The sequence below is a fragment of the Podarcis filfolensis genome, assembly GCF_964270895.1.
Source record: "Podarcis filfolensis genome assembly, chromosome: 1".
NCBI lineage: Eukaryota > Metazoa > Chordata > Lepidosauria > Squamata > Lacertidae > Podarcis > Podarcis filfolensis.
In genome coordinates, this window is record NC_139604.1 from 40,103,264 (window position 1) to 40,126,624 (window position 23,361).

The 23,361-nt window shown below is 43.7% G+C and overlaps 1 protein-coding gene across 9 annotated transcripts in view; it reads right to left on the bottom strand.

The window, feature by feature from the left end:
* The window catches only part of THSD7B (thrombospondin type 1 domain containing 7B), a 511,659-nt gene that overhangs the window by 336,834 nt on the left and 151,464 nt on the right, over positions 1-23,361 (bottom strand). For 5 of the 9 annotated variants that reach the window (XM_083581788.1, XM_083581787.1, XM_083581784.1 and 2 more), the window contains 3 exons: positions 22,420-22,541; positions 21,632-21,796; positions 19,640-19,691 (listed from right to left, as the gene is read on the bottom strand). The gene's annotated coding sequence lies outside the window, so the exon portion shown is untranslated. Of the gene's footprint in view, positions 1-10,458; positions 10,949-10,982; positions 11,003-11,256; positions 11,431-19,639; positions 19,692-21,631; positions 21,797-22,419; positions 22,542-23,361 lie in introns of those variants that run through there. The other 4 variants (XM_083581786.1, XM_083581782.1, XM_083581790.1 and 1 more) reach the window with 4 other exon arrangements.

The following is a 23,361-nucleotide window of genomic DNA, read 5'->3' on the forward strand; positions in this document are numbered from 1 at the left end:
TTACATTTGGTAGCAAAGAATGGATTGGAATTGCTTATTACCCTTAGTGGTGAGGGGGGCAGGAGGAAAACAACTCTCTCAGTACCTTCCTGATCATCCAACCAACCCAGCAACTGCAATTAGTGGCATTTATCTTGGGTAGAAGCCACTCTGAAACAATCAAATACTTAGCATTATTCCTGGGTTCAAAGCGGAGACAATCACCTGAATTTCTGCCCTGGAATAAACCTAAGGCATTATTGGTGATATCATTAGAGCATCAAAATATTTTCTCCTCAATGAAATTACCAAACAAACGAAACAGGAGGACTTATCAGATGCCTAACATTGCTGTTATTATACTACTGAAGCTGCAATCCGGTGCATGCTTACCTGGAAGTAAACCTCAATATGCTCAGTGGGGCTTACTTCTTTTTCTTTTTCCTTTTTTTTAGCGGGGCTTACTTCTGAGTAAATAGACAGGACTCACTGTAACTTAGGTATTAATTTTAAGGAAGCGTTTGTCATGTTGCAATGAGCCTGCTTTCTTTGTTTTTATTTTTTTCCCTTTAAAAAATTGATGTTTGGAACTCGGTATTAAACATTGACATGTTAACTACATCTCCAGTGACTGCACTTTAACTACAGGTAATCTGTTAAACAGCACATTCCCAACTGGGGAGTTTAATTAGGGTGCAAACTGCTATACAATCCGCTTGCCAGATTGATGAAGGAAACCTCTTGCAAGGTGATCCAGAAGGCAGTGTTGGTGCTATTAATCATGTATCTTTTAGAGGGAATAACCCACTCTACCCCCCACAAAAAAACCCTTTCATTAAAAGCATTCCTCTATCAAATATTTTTGTGAAAATACTTTTTCTTCATCCTTCCACAACAACAACAGATAATTAAAAATCAGAAAGAATCTGTGATTTTGTTGTTTAATCTAGTTGAGGAAGAATGACTCCTGTGTTTAGAGAAAATCCTGTGTAGTACCTTCCACAATGGGTGTCTCATTATAGTTGCCCTAGTCCAGAAAGGCATTTAGCTGAGAAAGAAAGTGCAGCACTCAATTGACTTCAGGGATCAAACAGGTGAACAGCTGCCAGACAGATTCTGTATTGCTTTTTGCCAGGTTGCCACCCTAAAGATCAAATCAACGCATGCCAAAGCTAAACACAGGGGGCTTTATAGTCCAATCTAAAGGTACACACAATCTCGATGATGTCTACAACACTTCCAATACTCTCAGTGTTACTCCATGTAGCATTTCCATGGAGGATAAGAAGTGAGAAACACTAATCATAGAGTCACAGTACCAAGATGCCGAAAACTGGAAGCAGCTTTCAGGAATAGGGATGGAGAACCTATCCGGGATGGGGAACCTGTGACCCTTCAAATCATAAAACCATAGAGTTGGAAAGGGATCCAAGAGTCATCTAGTCCAACCCCCTGCAATGCAGGAATCTTAGCTAAAGCATCCATGACAGATGGACATCCAACCTCTACTTAAAAACCTCCAAGGATCACACTGTCGACTCATGTTATACTTGTAGTCACCCCTAGATGGACTAGTGCACCAAGTGCCCCCCCATCTTTATTTGTGCATCTGGTTCTTCCTGCCTAAGTGCAGATCCTTACTTTTTGTTTCTGGACTACAACTCCCTGCACCCCATCCCTGTCCAGCGGTCATTCTGGCTGAAGATGATGGGAGTTGGAACCCAGCTACACCTGGAAGGCCACAGACTCCATATCCCTGCCCTAGTGTGGACTGGCATTGTGCACTTGTCTTCTTTTTCGTGAGCAACACTGATCTGGATTCTTGGTAAACTAATATGCCAGACAATGCTGTGTTTGAAGATGTTGTGGATTAGTACAGAATAAACCCTTCTTGCCTTAGGTCCCAGATTTCAACGCTTTGGTACTTTCTAAAGGGCTTGTTTTAGTCCATCCGATAACCCAAGGCCCTTCACTCATGCTCCCTTTCCTAGTATGAAGTGGTTGCAAAGGAAAGACTCTCTGCTGTAGTCTTGCTGGACTTTCGTTCTCTAAATAAGCTGTGCATTGTGGGTAGTGAGGATCCCCTCCCCCCGCCCCGAGTGTGGCCTTGCACTTCTCATATTCCAACAGGGTCAAGATAACATAAAAGTAATGCGAGCACAACTATAGTTCTTATTTAGCTCAGAAGAAAACACTTGAAATATTTGTAGGTTAGTACTATAATGCATTCAAATGACAAGACTCTGGAGGAATAAAATTCATACCAGTGCTCAGTAAGCACTTGGTATAATTCACTTGCTACATTTATTAAGTTCGACCTATTGAGAACAGCTCAGTGTCAGAGCAGATGCACAAGTATAGAGATGCACAAGTAGCTAAATCTTTTTTAATGATTAATAAAGGCATCTTGAGCAGAAATGGTGTCCAGTGGAAGAATTACATGTTTGCCTATTAGTGGAAGGCATTTGCAGGAGATAATTAGAAATATTTAATCCAACTATTTCATACATTAAATGTTTGATGTGGGTTAATAATAATAATAATAATAATAATAATAATAATAAAAGGTTACATGCAAATCTGTCAAATGGGTTAACAAAGTTCTGCATCCTCCAGGGAGACTCAGTAGGTAGCCTTCATTAGCCACAGATGACAAACTGCCTCAGTCTGTCAGTTCACCTCTGACTGTGTAGAAACAGTCCTGTTATGACTTGTGCCCGTATAGGCAGATATCCTCACATCAGGGATTACTTCTTTATGATTCGCCATCAAAACATTAAATCATTTGCTGTTTTAAAATTATTCCCATGAGAGCTGTATTTCTGACTTCAGGAAATTCATCTCAAGGGAGCCACTCTGCTTTTACATTGCAAGTTTAGCAGGAAACAGAAAAAGAACATGTCCTTATTAAAAAAAAAAAAATGAAGACCAATCACAATCACACCAATTCTCAGATAAATCTCCTTGGCACAGAAGTGGTTGCTTGCACCCAGAAACAAACACATATTCTGTACCCTACCAGTCCTCCTCTCTTGCGCTGCCACTTGTGTTTCTGAACCTGCAGAGTTTTCCCAAAGCAACAAGAAATATTGTGAAGCAACCACTGGAGGATACTTCCAGCCTCTTGAAGGTAGAGCTTTTCTCCGACAGTGCTTTATTTACCCAAGAAATCGTGGCTAGCTTTATTCTGTTATTTTAGTAAAGCAAAAAAGTTGAAGCAAAGTCTATAACATGATGCAAGCACCAAGCATGTTTGATGAAGCAGCAGATGCTCCTGGCCACAAGCCAAGAGGGAGTTAGGATGCTTAAAACCACTGAAATCAAAAGCCTTAAAGCATAGCTATCTCCATGCTGGACTGGGTCGGAGACTTTCTGGTTTCTGCTATCCAGCCTATCCTCACTTCCACCTGCCATAACTACACCAAACCTGTAGTTGTTTGCAGATGTAGGAAATCAGGTTGGCATAAAAGGGGTTCCCACATCCACAAAAGGTCAACCCATTCAGATAAATAGAGGCGGTTCTGCACAAAGTGAATGGGAGTTTTTGCTGGGGCTCCATGTGCTCCTCAGTGCTCTAGAAAAGAGGCAGCACATTTACATGAATGCGTTCATATTCAGAATCTTTCTTTCTGTTCCAAACTGGCAGCTCATGCCATAGTCCCGCTAACGTCATATCATAATAAATGTTTCTACTACTTTGTAACTTTTCTGCATGTGCTCTTGATTAAGCTGCCTTACTCATGTTAAAGGTTTGAATACAGAAGAATTGGGTGCATCCAGTGAATTTTTCATTTGCCAAAAGTCACTGCCCCCGTTATTTTTCCCTGGGGGCGGGTGGGGAAGTGCATTCCAAATCACTCCAGGGGTACAACTGCTGTGTAGGAAGGATTCCTACTGTTACTTGCAAGTCACACACTGACAAGCTGTGCTGAGTCTTATGCATGCAGCAAACTAGCTCCTAAATTCTGTAATGAAACAGAGCCCCCAAACCCTTCAGCCTACAGGGCCATCTAACCCATAAGCGCTAGGGGTGCAGGGCACCTGGGCACCAGGCTCTCAGGGGCGCCAGGCCGAGAGTCTGGGGCCCAAGAGTTGAGTCCAGGGAAGAGCCCGCCCGTTGGTCAAAGTGCTGCGGCAGGCTCTTCTGCTGTGGGCGGCTCTGCACTGCGAGTTCGGGGGCGACCGAGCCAGTGAGATGCTGAGGTGGCCAGCTGGCTCCGCCCTCCTGCGCACCTGGGACTGGGCAACCTGGGGGAGGGGGCACCGGGCAGATCTTTGTACCCCGGCACCACATATGCTTAAGACAGCCCTGTTTATAGGAATCCTCCCATCGCAAAAGCCAAACTGTCTGCCATGCCATTTCCTTCCACACCTTCCTTGCAAATTCACGCTCCTTTCCTCTCTCTTTCTCCTTATCTCCTATTCAAGTCATGAGCCGATTGGCATACACACTCATCTCCTCCCCCCCCCCCCCCCGCTCATTCTGCTTCAGCATCACTTAATACCATGTTTTTTTCTGTGCCTTTTCTTCCACCCTCCTCGTTCATGCATTCACTGTCCCAATCAGTTTGATATTACCTCGCCTCTTTGTTCCACCCCACCCCCACCGCCTCTCCTGCCTCCCACAACTTCTATTTTCATTCAGCAGAACTCTTTCTTGTCACATATCATTTCTGTTCAGGGTGGCCAGCACCTTTTCCTTTGTCACTCATGCATCTCAGTCTTTGTTCACATACCATACTTCCAATCATCTTTCCCAAGCCTCCCTTCACACATGTGGTTTTTGTTAACTCTCTTAAACGCAGTTCCTTCTTTCTGCTGGACCCATTTCCCTTACAGCTGCTGACCTACAAAAGAGCCTCCCCCCTTTTCTCTACCTGTCTAAGAAGCCTGTTTGGACCCTTTTGCTACAAACCATTCAACAGAAAGGGTTCTGTCAACAGTTTGGCTCGCAAAAACTAAATAGTTTATTAATGTGATCTGATTATCTTTCTCTGCCAGGTTTTTATTATTATTTATTATTATTACATATATACTCTCCTCTTCCCCCCCCCCCCCGAGGATCTCAAGGTGGAGAACATGGTTCTCCCCACACTCCCTCCCAATTTCATTTTAACAACGACCCAGTAAGGTAGGTTAGGCAGACAGACTGCAACTGGCATAGTGAGTTTCCATCACATACCAGAAATGTGGGTTGCACAAATATAGTGGATGGGGAGGTCTTGCACGACAACCCCACTTCCCTCCAAAATTCAGACCTGATGCTGCCTGAATTAATATTACTCATTAGTGTGTCACCCGCACCAATGCCTCTAGGTGATGCGTAATATAGTAAATGGAAAATGCAATTAAAAATCCATAAATACAATTATTTATATTGGGCAATGATGTAACTATCAATAAAGCAACATATAAAAAGCTTCTCCACCCTAAGTACCACCTGGACTCTAATGCAATACAATTTTGGGGTCTTCCTAAAAAAAAAACCTGAACAACTTTCAGGGTTTCCTGTTTTTTACTTTTTGAAATATGGCAACCCTAGACAACAGTAGCAGGGGGTATATGAATACTATAGTATATATTGAAATACACAGCAACATAAGACTGTTTTGATACTACTGAACTAACCCATTTAAATAATTTTTCCTTAGAAAACCAGATGGCAACAATGTTGGAGGCCACTTAGCTGAAAATAATTACCCAGAAGATTTCATGACCTCATTCTTAGAATAATTTCTCAGGTTATCCAACTAATTATGCTACTGGTCTGTTGGATATCAACCGGGAAACTCGTCTCTCACTACTTCTCAGAACATCTGCCAGTTACAAAGCATTTATAAAACTCTTTCCCACACATGCCCTTCCTTTTTCCCAGTTTACCCTTGTTCTGAAAGAGCTACCCAAGTTTTCTCACTATAGTTATTGCAGTTGATTGCCATTCTTGTTTGCATCTTTCAATAGACCTTACTAAGAAGTGTGAAGATGAGAATCCTCAAATGTGGAAATAGAGAAGATATGCAAATATGAATGCCTAAGGAAGTGCTATGTAAACAGTAAATACATGCAGACACTAGGATATGCAGTTGCTCCTGAAGGAGAAGTGTGAGTGCTTGAATATTTGCAATCACATGCAATGGAATACATGCATACTAATTCATATATGTATATTTCTTGCAGAAGATCAGAGGCATATCTGAGTCTCATCATACGGCTTGGGTTGCCTATGCACAAATCCCTGAGGCGTGCGGCATGCCTGGTCCACAACCTTGTCACAGGATGAGAAGGGCTATGGCTGCAATCTGCCATGCAGAGAAGGAAAACAAATCCTGGCTATGTTTAAATAGCATGCAAAGAAGGAAAAGGAAGCTGAAATGGCTTTCTCTCCACCCACAGTTATTATGTAACACTGGCTGGTTCATGGGGAAGCTATATTCCCTACCCCTACTTTAGTGCAGGGGAGGTGAACCTTTTTTAGACTGAAGGCCACATTCACTCCTGGACACGTCAGTGCTAGGTGGGGCCAGAGTAGGTGCAGCAATGAATGTAAATTTTACTCCAGGCAAGGAAGGGGCATCATCAGAGTTCAAGGGCACATTCCAACCAGGCAAACACCCTGTGGTCTGGGGAACAAAAGTGTGGCCAAGAAGAATCTCAAGAGCTTCCCACCTGTGCTCTAAAGGGAGAGGGAGATATTATTACATCAGCTGTTGCCGATACCTCCAATACTCACCCACCTTCACATCACAAGCTAAACATTAGTCTAATATTTATTTTACACTTTCTAAAATTCTGTCAGTTTTTGAGAACCCTTAAGGAGCATGGGTTGTTCCATATCATACAATACTTCGTAAACTACCCTTATCCTTTAGGACAGGGTGGGATAGCCCCAAAAATTAGGCAAAAAGAAGCTCAGACAGTCCTTTAAAAACAACGTAAGTAAAGGACTCCTACATATGCCTCATACAAAGTAGCACGTTGATCAAGAAATCTAGGAAAAAAGTTTCCAGATTTCATAAAGCATAACCCAGCACTTCGTATAAGCTGCAGTTGCCAACACAGAAAATATGCTTCACAATGATCTAGGCAGCCTATTGGAAAAAGAAATGCAGCTCAGAAGCCAGAATTAAAAACCAGCCATATAACTTCTTGGAAACAATAGCTACAAGACACAGAGCTTGTTTGAATGTCCTTGCTCAAACAGAAGTAATGAAGTAGGAAGGAACATGACCCTAGGGCACAAGTCAACAGCCTACCATAATGCATACATATGGAGCACAGCAGCTAGCATCTGTCTAGTCCTCTATGTACAGCACAGTGAAAGATGAGCACTAAAATGATATGCCAAAAATACAAACTGAGGTTGCAATCCTGTGCACAACTAAGCCTCTTAAATCCTAGCAGCCCCGATAGGGGTTTTAATCAGCCTACAAGCAACATTGCAGCCTGAGTCTACAATCTTAAGGTACTTCGAAAAGGTATTCTTGAATTATCAGCACAGTTCCACTTAGGAAGACCCATTTGTCAAAGTTTGCAGTCATACTGTGATGTTTATACACACTTATGTACTTCTGCAATCCTTTACTTGCTTACCTACTTCTGAGCTGACATGTATATATAGAATGGCATTGTCGGAGTACTTTGTTGCACACTGAGAGTATTACAATGCAAACTCTGAAACAAAATTACATAGACGCTCATATTATAACTTCCTAATGTAGATTTTCTTACGTCTTGCACATCCTTCGGTATCAAGGATAAAAGAGAAACTGCAATCAAGTAGAGCACAGTGTCAGCTCCAAAGCCTCCCTGTTTCTGATCAATCTATTATACTTTATTGATTGGGAGCTGCTCTGAGAGTTTTTACTCAAGGGCACGGTATAAATTTTCTAAATAAATAAATAAAAATAGCAACCAGGCTTGAAGACATGTAACAACCTGTCCTAAGAACTTGTGTGTTGCAAACCAGTTCTTCATCTGGTCGATTACCTCTCCCACTATCATTCTGATGTGGACATTACAGTCTCCACACCACCTGACACACTTCTTCTGGGCAAATATATGGCATATTTCCCATAAGGAGAGTTTATTTTTCCCCTCTTTTTAATGGGGACAGGTGAAATTCAAAAACAGCCAGGACAGAATCCTGAATGCTATCTGCATTCCATATAAAGTCTCCTATATGCAAGTCACACACAAAAAATGTCCTGCTGAGTTGTGTACAGACTAATCAATTAAGAAGTGACCACAACACAACTGACTTGCACAAGTGATGCTAACTTGAACAAAGCACCACATATTTTAAAAAGTGAGCCCAAACTATTTTTAAAGCAGAAATATTGGCATCCTGTTTAACAGATGACTGGAGGTTTCTGAGATTTAGTAATATTCAGTAGTTTCTCATATAGGTTGAAGTCAGTGTGGTATGACTGCCTTTCTCCCACTTTACCAGCAATTTCTATAAAACATCTCATTTAGCACAATCCTAAACACATTTATATGGAAGCGTACCTCAATCACTCCAGTTGAAAGTGTCTTCTAAGTAACTTTGGTCGGGTGTGCAGAATTCACATGTAAAATGAACTCACTTTCCTGACATCAGCAGAAGCACAGCACAGGCTAACTGAATGCTATACTATTAACTACCACGGTACTTCATGAATACTTTGATATTAAAACCTATTAATATTAGAGGAAGACTCATGTGTGTGCTGGTTTCATCTTTGCAGTGCAATTCTATAGATGTCCACTCAGAAGTAAGCCTCACAGAGTTCAGCTAAGCTTAGTGACTAAAAGATGACCGTATTCTTAATTGTGTACATTGATTTTATTATTTTTAGGAACATCCAACTTTTTCAAATAGCGTCTACACAATAAGAAAATGATCCTACAGCAAGGGCAAGATTACTCCTGGAGTTTTGAAGTATAAAGGGGGGGAAGGGAGACTTGGAATCAAAAACCTATTGCTGCCAATTGCTCTTTATCAAAGAACAAATTTCTACATGGCTTGACCTTGGTGTATTTATCAGAACACTGGGGGAAGAAACTGAAATGTGAAGATGACCTGATCGACCCCAAGAGTAATGGCTTTTCAATAGCTTACCCAAACCAAAAGGTTATGCAGGTAAGAAGAACAGTGAAATCCATTGACTCAAAGGGTCAATTTCAGTCTTTCAAAGAAAGCAGAAAAGGCAAATAAAAATGGTTATGATGCAGGTTTAATGTGCAGGAAACAACTTCAGGGGTGAGTGTATTTTACTGGGAGAGAGAAGTGTAGCATTACACACATAGTATGAAAAATATTTTAAAAAAATGACAGCTGAATAAGAATAAAGTGATAGCTACTTTAAAAAAAAAGAGAAACCTTCAATTTATGCAGGGGGTTTTTTTCTTCCCAAGACTGTATTTTTTTTGCTACACATGAAAAAATTAATCATATTCACAATGAAGAGCTTGCAGTCTTAATAAAAGTTTCCTACCCCCCTCTTCCATGGAACAACCTTAAAGCAGCTATTAGATTCACGTACCAGAAAGCACAAAAGGGATGTCCCTGAAGATTAGCTGCCTTCTAGTTACCCAACAAACCTGTGCTATCCTTGACACTACATCTGAAACATAAATTCATCATCTTGACATTCAGCAACTGCCTGGAAACACACATACACACACCAGGAAACGTTTTACCACACGCCTTGTACCAGGCATGGTCAATAAAACACAGTGAAAATATTGAGGCACACTTAAAGGAAGGAGGGAGGGGGAAACTACTTGGATTCCCCCCCCCCCGGAAAATTTTAATCATACACAGTATCAAAAAATATAGCATGCATTCAGAAATGCCATGACAGCATCTATCACTTTCCCAATAAAATACATCTCTTCCCCCCCCCCCAATGAAATACAACCAAGACACATACTAAAGAACAAACCTGCAAGGCATTTTAACCACGTTGATAAGAGACTATCTGTTCCAAGGAAATGATAAGCAACTGATCCCATTCTTAAGATCTCTAGAAAAGTGTTACAAGGAAAATGAATGTACTTGAAGCGGTAGGAAGATAGTTGATGGGGTTGTGTGTTTTTTAGGCGAGTGTGTTTATAATTCCCAAGATACTGAAACTCCTTTTATACAGCGACATGCTTGAAATAAAGATAGGGAGACGGAATGACTGAACTAAGCAGTTTCACTTTAAAGGCACATTCACACCCAACCTAATCGCGTTACCCAAGAATAAGCCTCACGGAGTTCAGCGATGATTTACTGCCTAGCAAGCGTGTTTGGGTTCAAAGTCCTTCAAACACCCTGGCCAAAAGGTGCGCAACCACATCCTATGTATGTCTGCTAAGAGTTGAATCCCACTGAATTAAAGGAGGGCTTGGTTTCCAATTAATACCTCGGATTGCTCTGTTGCAATCTTGCGCTGCTTTACTGAGCAGTTCCGTGTCAGTGGACTCTAGGAACTGCTTTTGGCCAAAACATACCTAAGGACCGCGCTGCCAGTTTCTCCTGATGCTGCAGCGACTCCTTTGCAACTCCCGTTCGCTGTCGTTTATTCCTCGCCAAAGTGAAGACTACGGAACAGACTACATGATCTCATGTAGGGATCAGCTGCTATCACGTTCCCTTCCGCAGACGCCCGCAAACTTCTTTCCTGTATTGGGGGCTGCAGATCTGAACAATCGCAATGCAGATTGACGGCCGCCCCCCTCCCCCCAAAAAAGAGTCAGAAAGCGAAAATGAACGGTCCTGGGAGCTGGCTGGATCACTCCCGAGGGCGCAGCCCTTTGGATCAATTGTGCACGGGCAGTTCACTACAAAGGCAATACAGATTTTACACCTTCCCTGAATATTCCGGGGACGCGCGCTGAAAACAAAGCAAAAGAAATGAAAGCAATGATATACCACCCCCACCACCCCCCAAAAAAAGTCAGCGGTACGGGGAGCGCAACCCTCCTCGCAGTTATTAGCATGCAGACGAATAGCGCGATCCTATCTGCCTGCCTACTCCGAAGCAAGTCCTGCCGAGTTCAATGGAGCCTACGCGCAGGTAAGCGGGACCCGGACTGCAGCCTCCGGAGGTCCAAGGGCTTGCCCCGCCCGATCCTTTCGCGATCCTAAAGAAGAGGCGGCCGGGGAACTAACAGGTCGAGGGGAGAGCCCGCGCCCTCCTGCTCCCAAGTTGGCATCCTTGCACGGGCGCAGCGAGAGGAGGCGGCGCCGAAGAAGAGGCTGCTGCGGCTGCTTCCCCGCTCGTGGCTGCGAAGCAGCTCCGCACTTACCGGGCTCGCCTGGGTCTGGCCAAGTGGGCGTCGGCGGCGCACTTCCCCGGGCAGAGGAAGATGGTGGCTCGGCAGCAGCGCACCCATAGCCCGGCGCCCGTGTGCAACAGCCGCCCGGCGCTCGGCCGCTTCGCAGGGGAACAGCGAGGAGCGAAAGGCGCGCCGGCCCAACGCGCCAGCTGCTCCACGGCGCCGCCACCCGATTGGCTGCGCAGAGGCTCCCGCCGGCAACCAGCCAGCCAACCCAGCCCAGCCCAGCCCGTCCACCTGCCTCCGCCAAGGAAGGGCGAGAGGAATCAATGGCCGGGGGGACGCTCAGCTCAGGAGGAGGGGCGGAGGGAGAGAGGGAAGGCGGGGGCCCCGCAGACAGGGAGGCTGCTGCTGCTGCCGCCCAAGGGAGCTCTTTGGTTTAGCCCCAGAACACAGGCCGAGGGAAGAAAGGGCAAGTTCTGGAACTTTAAGAAAGACTCTTGGGGAGAGGAGGGCCATTTGCCCCGCCCCCCGCAGCGTCACCACAATGCTCCTCACCTGGAGCTCCGTGAGGGGGGGAGGGGAGCAAATTAGTGGGCTGAGGTAATAAGTTGGGCCCCCGGCAGTGCAGTCCCACCGGTGCCACTTGCTCGCCCGCAGCTGCAGAGGCAGCCTTGGGAGCGAGGAGCAACAGCGACCCTTCCTTGAAACCTTTATTTATTTGTTGGTTTATTAAAAAAAAAAAAACAGACAAACATTTGTATGCCCCTGTGCATCGAATCAAAAGCAGCAATAAAAAGAAATGAAACCATGCAATGAAAAGCATTAAAAAGCTTAAAGCCATCCTTTTGCCCATGCCGAGGAGTCCAAGGAAGACTGGTCCATTAAGGCAAAGGGGGCACTGCCCTACCGACCCTCAGCCAACCTGGGTTCTGACTTACTTCCAAACCAGAAGGCTGCCAGCTTTCTCCTCAGTATCCAGGAGGGAGAGCAAGCTAGGATGTGCTGGCTCAGCCTGTCATTGGCTCTGCAGATTGCTGGCCTCCCTGCCTATGCCCTGCACTACCAGGGGATGAGATATTGTTGCTGGGCACAGCACAGACCAGGTCCCCATCCACCCAACAAGACTGGCTAGCAGTTACTCCAGGGTTTGCTTCCTGACACCTGCCTGCCTGCCTGTATAAAGTCATAATGAGGAAGAAAATAGGGTCTCTGTGCTTGCATATGGCGCACCTGTACTCAGGATGGACCTACACAACAGGGTAAATGAAGTGGTAGAGCTCAGAGGTATGGATTGTACCACAGCAATACTGTAAGTGAGGGGTACCACTTTTTACTTCCCTTTGTTTTTTAAAAAATCCTGTTGGAATAAAAGCAACAACACAATAGCATACAAGAATGTTGTAACCCAACTCTTTTCCTGCTGTGCTTTTTTCTATTTAGAAGGAGTACAAACTGTGTCTGAAATGGTATAATCCATTGTGCCACCTCATTTGTTTGTGTACTCCCAGCTCTGAATAAACCTAGTACCATTAGTTTTCGTCTGTAGCTAATAGAGGCGCTGAATCAGAGAAGTTTTCTGCAATTAAGGGGGGCAATTTTTCAGTCAGCCCCCATGTCAAATTTCTTGATACTTATGTGGGTGATGTGTGATGATAGACAGGCAGCTGTTTCTTTACTGATATCCACACTTATTATATTTAGGTGGGGGGGGGGTTATGTGTAACGCTGGAACTTGCATAACAGACATTGTTTCTTTTGTTGTGACTTAGAGTGAATACAAAAAGAAATTACAGCTGATACTACTGCTTCTAGCTTTTTGCCAAAGCTTGATTCCGGCAATTAGGTGCCTGCTTTGCCGACCTCCATATCTACTCGTGAAAACCTTTTCTCTGCTAATTTATACAGACTGTGCCACTGTTGAAGACACAGCTACAAATGCCAGTTGAAAAATTGGCACCCCAACTATCCACTGCAGTTGCTTGCCAGAGATCAACCCAACCAGTTACACCCACATTGTACAACAAAGAGACAGTAGGAGCAGTAGTCAGGTAACATATTTCAGCAGCCCTGAAAAATCTTGGAAAGGGTGTCCAGATACACATCCAAAGCATCACAAATGACCAAACAGCTGCAAGCTTGTTGCCCACATGACTTCTCCAATTTGCCTTCTTACAAATGAAACCTTTCCAGTTCAGTCAATAACAGCCCTTCTCTTTCCAAATTTAGTGTTAATGGTGGTTAACAACAGTGTAAAACATCGTGATGATGAGCATTGTAAAAACATATGTTTATTAAGATCTTGGAAGGGGAGTAAATGGCCCATGCACAGGTACAGTAATAGCAAGCCACACTATTTGTAAGCAGGAAATGGTAATCTTTATCCCATTGCTTCTATAGATTTCTGACCTCAGCTGTTGCATGCAGTCTTGGGTTGCATCTGTCCATTGGCCAGAAGTACTAATGGCAGAAGTGTCTTGGTGTGCTCTGAAGGGAAGGGTTGACTGATTGTCTGCCTTAGGAGGCATTCTAAAGGACGGAAGCTGTAGAACACACAGCAAGAGATTATCACTGTCTTGGCTGTTTGGTTAAGCAAAAAGGAAGACAAATAACCTGCCTTGAGATAAGGAATGCATGAACCTTTGCAAAAGGCCTACCTCTTGTTACTGAGAATTAAGGTCATGTCTTAAGAATAAGAAAAGGCCTTGCTTAAGAGTGCTAAAAACTAAGAAACTATGTGTTCTGACAATACCATGGGTGTACAATCAACTAGATCAGTCGCTTTCCATAGTGATCCTGTTTAAGGGACATCAGGTGATTTATGGATCATATTCAGGAAGATAAACTAGTTGTGTGAATGATGTCATATCTGAGTGTGTCAACACTACACCGGTTAAAGAGTGTTATTACCCACCAGCAAGTACGCCTAGCCCTATTCATGCAAAACAAACGCGTGAGGGTTACAATCGGGAAAGAGGAGTGGGGGTGCCTCTCCAGACCAATAAAGGAGGCTTAGAATCATAGAGCTGGAAGGGACCCTGAAGAAGGGACCCTAGTTTTAACCCCTGCAATGCAGGAATATGCAGCTGTCCCATATGGGGATCAAACCTGCAACCTTGGTGTTATCGGCACCATGCTCTAACCAACTGAGCTATCCCGGCTTATAAGCACATCCAGCATTATTGGAGTCCTGATCACAAGGAGACTTTGTAAGCACATTTGGCTGAAACTCTTTCAAGTCCCTTTTCTGCTCAAACACCCTGTGTGCACAGGAACATTAGGGGCAAGCCAGCTCCCACATACCAATAGATTCTTGCAGAAGACTGTGACCAGATCCATGCATACAGATTTATTGTCCTATATAGCACAGATAAATCATCCAAGAAGATAATGCATCAAAGTTGTGAAACAGGCAACAGTAGCCATTAAAAACAACCCAAAGTACACAAAAGTTTTCAGCTTTTCAATACTTTGCTTTTTATGGCTTTTCCCTTTTTCACAACTTTGATGCATGATTTTCTTGGATGATTTATCCATGTCATATGTCAATGCATGGATCTGGTCACAGCCTCTCACATGCATGTCACTCACTGAATGGGCACTGGTGTTGTGCATCCCTCCCCCCATTAAATTAAAAACAAAAGCAATAATTAATACAACGCTGGCCACGTGATGACCAGTATCACCAGCTTTACACCTGAAAATGAACTGTTTTGTACTTTTTGTTCCAGCTGTTAAGAGAGCACTCAAGTAGATTATTCATGACAGGCACCCTCCCGAAACCAAGCACATACACACACTCACTTGGGTGGCTCCCCCTAAATTTAAGCATGCCTGCCGATTTGCACAGATTATGTTGCTGTTGAAAGACAAGACTGTATTTTTGTTTGTCTGTTTTGGTTTATTCTGAACGGTTGAGAACCCTACTTGGAGAATGTTCAGGTCTTAGGTATTCACTTCTTAAGATAAGTCAGTCACTGATATATCAAGTTGAATATGGTCTGAATTTTATACATTACTCTCTTCCTTTGAAGAATTCTGTTGGCTTCCCCCCACCCTGCTTCTAAAAAATATTTTCTGCTTTCCCATTGTTTGCCTTGTTTTGTACTTTGATTTTGAAGAAGTCATGTTTTCCCCTCAGGTTCCACTTTGTAGTAATTTATGATTATTGTGTTCCAGATGGAGTCAAAACACTTTTTGTTTTTGAAGTCAATGAAGCAAGCAATTTTTCCTTCTCTACTTTTGAATCTTACAGATTGTTAATTGGTGTCTACAAGGTAAAGATGTGGTTGTTCTTTTTTCTTTCTTTTTTTCCTAAGAAGGAAACAATTTATCTTTCATGGATTATTTTGCGGTTTGTTAAATAATGTAGAAAGAGCTTTGTTGACGGTGGCTGTACAGCAGTTTACGGAGGCTACTGTCACAATTACCTCTGAAGTTGCCGGGGTGGAAAGGGCAAGGAGGGTAGTTTGGTGATCACTGTCCCTTTCAGTGTGAAGCATCCAAAAGGGACTGCCAGCTTTTGAACTGCCCCTGTAGCTTTAATGGCAGGTTGATGTGCAGACATCAGAAGGTGACAATAGAGTTATGATGAATGCCGCTGTCTATTATCTCTTGTTAAGCAAATTACTAGGATGGCTGTTCATGTTTCCTCTGTGGGAGCAAAGGTTGGAGGACCTTACAGAGATAATTGCTGAAATGTGAAACCCTTTGGAACATAGGTAGGCAAACTAAGGCCCGGGGCCGGATCCGGCCAAATCATCTTCTAAATCTGGCCCGTGGACATTCTGGGAATCAACATGTTTTTACATGAGTAGAATGTGTCCTTTTATTTAAAATGCATCTCTGGGTTATTTGTGGGGCATAGGAATCTGTTCATTTCCCCCCAAAAAATATAGTCCAGCCCCCCACAAGGTCTGAGGGATAGTGGACCGGCCCCCTGCTGAAAAAGCTTGCTGACCCCTGCTTTAGAAGAAGATGGAATCATCCTTTCTCACCCATCCTCACCAGCTGCTGTTCCTAGAATTTAATGGTCTATGTGTGGATAAGGGCTGTAGCTAACTAGTAAAGCACCTTCTTTGCAAACAGAAGGTCCCTAATTTAATCCCCAGCATCTTGAGGTACAGCTGGGTGAGAACCCACCCATAATCCCATAGAAAACTACTGCCTGTCAGTGTAGACAATATTAAGCTATATGGAACAAGGATCTGACTCAACATAAGGCAGATTTATATGTTCTTAAGATATGTTCTCGAAGCTACCAGCATGAGTATGACCAAACTGCGGGAGGCAGTGAAAGACAGGAGTGCCTGGCGTGCTCTGGTCCATGGGCTCACGAAGAGTCGGACACGACTAAACAACTAAACAACAACAAAGAAACTGTAGTTTGGAGAAAAGAACAAAGAGGCAAAGAGGTAGCTATAGCTCAAAGCATCTGAGGCAAAAGGGTGGCTTGCTCTGGAGAGCTGCATTATGGGACAGCTTCATAATTGTAACTAACCCAAATATTGAGGGGGGGGATACTAACGGCTTGATTTTTTTTTATTGCAGCTAGTGGTATAAATGTTTTGTTAAATAATATAAAATCAGTACATAAGCCCCCAGTGATCTCTTTTATGAACGGAAGACTGCGTAGAGCAGATATTTATGCTTTTAGAAACTTCACCAGCTGCAGATTAAGCTGCTATTAGGAACATCAGAAGCTGCCTTATTCAAGGCCAGTCTGTTTGTTTATCCACACCAGTAGCGAGTACATGGACTAGCAGCAGCAGCAGCAGCATTCCAGTATTTCAGGAAGAGGGTTTTCACATTGCCTACTACCTAGCTTAGGGACCGGGGTGGCACTGTGGGTAAAAGCCTCAGCGCCTAGGGCTTGCTGATCGAAAGGTCGGCGGTTCGAATCCCCGCGGCGGGGTGCGCTCCCGTTGCTCGGTCCCAGAGCCTGCCAACCTAGCAGTTTGAAAGCACCCCCAGGTGCAAGTAGATAAATAGGGACCGCTTACTGGCGGGAAGGTAAATGGCGTTTCCGTGTGCTGCGCTGGCTCGCCAGATGCAGCTTTGTCACGCTGGCCACGTGACCCGGAAGTGTCTTCGGACAGCGCTGGCCCCCGGCCTCTTAAGTGAGATGGGCGCACAACCCTAGAGTCTGTCAAGACTGGCCCGTACGGGCAGGGGTACCTTTACCTTTTTTACTACCTAGCTTGGGGTGTGTGGGGTTTTTTGTAACTAGAGATGCCAGGCAAGATGAAACTAAGCTGCAGTATGCAACATATTAAAGGAAGGGGTGGTAAGTCAGTGGTAGAGCGCATGCTTTACATGCAAAAGGTGCAAATTTCAATTGTCATCACCTCTGGGAAAGAGGCCTGTCTACAACCCTGGAAAGCTCTTACCAGTCTGAGAATCTAGATGGACCAGTTGTCTGACTTGGTTTAAAGACTTCCTTTATTCCTATGCCTGTCCTACTACAGGCAGCGACAATATATTTCCTTTGAAAAGCCACTTCAAATTTACACCCTTTTGATATGCAAGTTTATACACAAGTGAAATCCAGTCATTATTTATTTCCAAGTAAGTGTGGCTAAGGGTGCACCTAAATGAAGCTATTTCATGTAAATTGTGGCCACCATAGGAGTGGGCTTGGATTGATTAGGGTGATCGCTTTGCAATGTGTTTTGGTGTTCAGCTTCTTTATCTGTATTTGGGGTAGCAGAGATTGACTTAGGGCAATGAATCAACACATCCACTGAGCACCAGGAACAGTTGGACTGCAGCATCTCCCACTCCCAATCTGCCTTTAGATTAACATTTCTTAGCACTGCAGAAGGACCTGTTTGTAAAGCTGTTTGGGGTTTTTTGTTATTGCTGCTTTGCTTTTCCCTTCTCTCTAATGGGATCTCCACAAAGGTGGGTGGGGTGGAACAAGACTCTTAAGAGATATTTTAAAGTACACTACTATTGGAAGATATTGACCTAGGAAATTATTTATTTCTCTTAATACTGACTCCCAAATTTTTTTAAAAACTTGGGCATTCCAAAATTATATAATAAATGTTTGTGTTTGGACTTTTATGAATCTTGAGCATTGATTATTGTTGGATATATTTTAGTCAGTCTAGCTGGAGTCAGATACCAACAAGTCATGATTTTACAGAAATTTATTTTAAGATCCTACAAAGATTGAAAACATTTTTTTCCAGATCTATGTCCATATTTCGCTGAGATATGTTGCTAGACATATCTGCATCCCATTTTGATCAATAGATTTGTTGTGATGATTCCAGTTCTGTAATTATTTTATAGATTTCTCCTAAATTTACTTTGGACCTGTCACTTTTTGAAATTAATACTTCAGATCTTATGCTGTTTCTGAGGGAACACACTCCTATGTACAAGAAGCTGGCATAAAGTTACATGAGATACAAACGCCATTCAGCAGCAGCAGCAGCCCACCAAACCCAAAGCCCAGCAGAAGAAAAGCAAGCATTTAAAACAGTGTTGTACGCTTGGTTGCCAGGTCATGTGACTGAGCTGAATAGGATTAAAATCTAGCCCAAGTCCTGCCTCTCTTGCTCCCTGACACATCACACTTCCAGTATACCCTGGTTGGGGGACATACACTGCTTGAGCTCTCACTAAACTGGGATGAGCAAGTGACATTGGTGTCTCTTGGGAGATCTGCTGCATCTTAAGCTGCTCATCCTGGCAGACTGTACCATTGGATTGCTTTCTTAGTAGAGCAAATAATCTTACTAAATCTGTTACGATGTGCTGTATTTGCAAATACTAATTGGTGGGTGCCTGTCCCAGCGGCGAAGCTGCATGCTCTGCTACTGGGGGCAGAGAGCAGGTGGGGGGGTGGCTGGCACCCCCCCAGGGGGGCATGGCGTGTGCCCCGGAGGTGTGGTGCACATCCTGGGGGTGTGGTACGCTGCCCGCGAGGGCATGGCACACCACCCGCAGTCTGGGGGGCCGCTGCGATGGTACCCTACTGGAATAGGGTGCCGGGGGCGGACCGCTCCCTCTGCACTCCAGTTCCTCTGTCAGTGGCAGGCTCCTGCCCCATTTCCTACATTACTGTCTTCAAAGACAGCAGTGAATTCAGAAGTTAACAGCCAGGCCACCTCTGTCCTGGAGAAGTCACAGCTGGTGCAGCAGTCTAAGCTGATGAGAGGCACACCTTATGAAGCAGGCCTCCTAAACCACAAGTGACAAAGCTGGAGCTAGGAATTTGGGAGAGGGGCAACCCCAGATAGAGCAGGACAACCACCATTTTATAAACAAAGCTTCGTTGACCATGATATGCCCTCTTTTGGAAAGCGTCTGTTTACTCAGAAAGAGGAAAAGGGACCTACTTTCATTCACATTCTGAAGTGGCAGCAGTACCGCTGAAGAATGACTCTTTCTTTGAGCTTACCAGCTAGAAGTGACATTAAACCCCGATGAGCTATGTCTTCCAGAAGAAGAATCTACAAACAAAAAGACAAAAGATTATTCCCTAGCTTTCCTTCTGTGGGCCATCATTTTTCCTTGCTTATTTTTCAGTGGGAAAGCAGCTGAGAGAGGAAGCACTAATTCCCCTAGAAAGCAGCGCTTAACACCTATGTGGTAGGTGATAAATGCTGCAGTCCTGAAGGGATTAGCACACAGGCTCTTGTAAAACTGTAGCAACACAGAAATCTCCAAGGCTGTCACTTCTCTAAAGCCAAATCTAGGCTAATAGGTGTTCCCCTCCTGCTTCTAGCCCACTGTAGACTTCAAACTACATTGTACTTTCAGATTCTCCAAGTAGAGTGAATGACCTGAGTGTCAACTATGCACAAAAAACGAGGCAAGAACAAAGTGAAAAGGTCTAAAAATGTGAACAGCTGCAGCCCCCAGGAGCCACAATTGAACCCAAAAAGTGTCTTGGCTGGGATTCAGAGGATACCTTTCATGAATGGAAGAGCTCCTTCCATTTGCCAAAAGCCTCGTAATCACACAGAGACTGTTACTGGCAGAGAGAGGAAAGGACATTTTTACCAATGACTGCTTTCCACTGCAGATTCCCATACCATTTCTCCATAAGTCCTCTATCTCTCAGCAAGTTCTGAGTGGCAACTTGCTGATGACTTCCTCCCCTCTCCTTCCAAGGCTAGGAGTTTCCATGAGCACAACTTCACTCACAAGATTCCTGGATTCAACCCAGGTAGTGTGCTGTCCTAAAGCATGCCTGCTTGAGATTTCATTCCTTTAAACTGAACTAACAGGTTTAGGGATCAGACGGCAAACAGGTAAAGTTACCACATGTTACTGGAATAACTTCTGGCAAGAATTTGCCAGGCCAAAGTTTGTGACTTCTTGCCAACCAAAGCTTATCTGATGAAGCTTATCAGTTCTATTTAGCTGATTGCAGCCTCTGGGAGCTTGTGACCAGACTTGTAAACAGGAGCCTTTGTGACGGCATTTTGAAGGGGAGGCCAAGAGTGCTGTCTCACAGCATACATAGAACCAAGAAACATGGATGGCTGTGACCTGCAGCACTTGTGCCACGTTTGCCTTCCTGCCTGAGAATGTGCAAAACTACACCTGCAGCAAGTAGAAGAGAAGGTACAGTAACTTGAGGCCCGCCTGTACACACTTTGAGCTACTGGGAAAGAGAAGGAAGTTCTAAATACAGCAGAATGGACTGCCCTGGAACAACAACACAGGTGGGGTGCCCCTAAGGAGAAGGGAGATTGCCCATTGCAGAAGACGAACCCCTGGAGGAACATGACACTCAGAAGCAGGACTGTCAGAAGTAATGTTGTGTCACTGGAGCTGCAAAATCGATTCCATGCCCTCACCTCAGACACCGATTCTGGGCCAGAAGAGCAAGAACAGCAGTTGCAGATCTCAGAATACATTGAGGTGGATGTGGAAGGTACATTGTATAGAACTATCTATTCCTGCCACTGCCCAGAGGAGGAAGACACATGTGGTGGTGGTGGTAGGTGACTCCCTACACAAAACGTCCACCATGTTTACCTAAACTGAGCAATCTGAATAGGCAGACAAGTTTAACAAATTTCCATTTTTTGTACACAATGCCTATGCAACATAAAAACCTGTTGTGTGCATCAGGAAAACCCAGCAAAGTCTTTCCCCCAGGAAAAGAGTTAATATGGAATGGTTGTTGTGCAGATTGGATGCCACAAGATGGCAGTGAGAATCTGTATGGATTTGGGGGACGGGGAGGAGCTTGATGGACCACATACTGTTATTGCATCTTCCTGTTCTATACTATATCATCTACTGATCTACTGTATTTTAAAGATATACTCCTTGAGTAAATTTTTAAGATGTGCATTCCTTCCAAAGTTTATCAAAGGCATTTGGGGGATTAGAATTGCAAAGCAGATTATCAGTGAAAGAAAAAGGAATGTCTAACCTGGTGCAAGCAGCGAGAAGCAGGAGTTTGAACCCACAGGATTCCTCCAGCTATCCTCCTGCCTCATCTAGCATTCAGATGCTTCTTCTTTTCATCGCTGTCCCTGTTGCTTAAATGGATCTTGCAAGTCCTCCTATGTGATGCTCAGGTAAAGGAGGATGGCACCTGGAAGTGAGAATGGAAATGCTAAGAGACGATTCCCTTTCATGGATGAGTAGTGCAAACCTGTATGGGAATAACAAAGCAACGTGAATGACAGCTTGGATCAAATTCATAATGACCTGGTTTGTATAGGCCAGGTGTTATGTAGATTGGAGCTTGTTATTGTGCATCATTTTGGCAACCCTGCTGCTCAACTGATAGTTCCAAGAAAGCTGGGCACAAAGCCATTTGCTCAAGCAAGTCCTATACTAAACCAGGCAGACAAGGGGTGCTCCCTTTTTTTTGCTTGTGTCCCACGGGCATAGGAAGCCTGCTGCTGTATCTTCGGTTCTTTTGAAGAGCCTCTAGGAGAGCACACAAGCTGAATCTCAAAAGGGAAAGGAAGTCTGAATTTAGCACCATGTATTTAACAAATGTATCACTGTGATGATTCTTCTCACAAAACCCCCTTGGATTATAACAAGCAATATGGAAAGTTCCCATTTTATAACTAATACATAGGGTCACTGTCTTCTTCCTTTTCCTGTCTTAGAAGCAGTCAGCCTGACTCATTACAAATACCAGCTCATTTTGAAAGAAATACTCCTGGTTCATTTCTGGATGGGAATAATTATTTGCTGACATACCTGGAAAAGTTTGAACAAGCACCTCTTGAGCATGCGGCTGGTTCCTGAAATATTTGCTTTAATTATTTCCTGCTGCATGTTTATTTTGTGGAGTTCATCACCCTAGGCGTACAGAATGGTTTCTGGAGGAGGTGCAATAAATAATAACACATAAACATAGCATTACTGGGATAAGTCTACAATCAAATTTAAAATTAAATCTTTTCCATAAAATTTTAGTACTTGTCTATAGTCTCTTAGGTGGTGATGGGGAGATAACTCTAGAAATGAACAGAAGCTGGTGACACAAAATCACTCCCCCCCAAAAAATGGTTGAAGGAAGGATCCTTGTCTGCAGTGTATGTTCACTTCATGATTGCCTCTGTTTACAGACTTTGCAGACATTTTGACTACCAGAAAATCCCGCAAAAACATATGGTCAGACACAAGAGTGAGCAAAATAAATATTTGCATATTCCAGAGGGAACACGTCTCTTTTATGCCATTTCAATTTGCTCCAGAACTGTTGGGTGTGATTCAGTAAACATTATGGACTTTAAAGCCTCATTGATTTCAATACAAGTGGTTTGCTTAATTTTCCCACTGCAATCCATTGGACTTCAAGGTGATTAACTTGATCTGTAAATGCTGCTTGTTGTTCTCTGGCTTTAGACAATTGCAAAACACTTGGGACTGTGTTTTATGACAAGAAGACAGGAAGGAACACAACTGACTCTCCTATCTGAAACACATCTAATTAGAAGCAAAATCTTGTTATTCCCATCAGACCTCTGTCTGGATAGGAATGGTTAAGACGATCCTTTAGCCTAAGAGAACACACACCATTATTTATACTGACATATCTCAACCACAGCAACTCTGTACTCTTTTATCACCTAATTTCTCCTGTGATAACTATTCCAGTAGTGGAAGCAAACAGCCAAGCAGATAATAGGTCTAAAA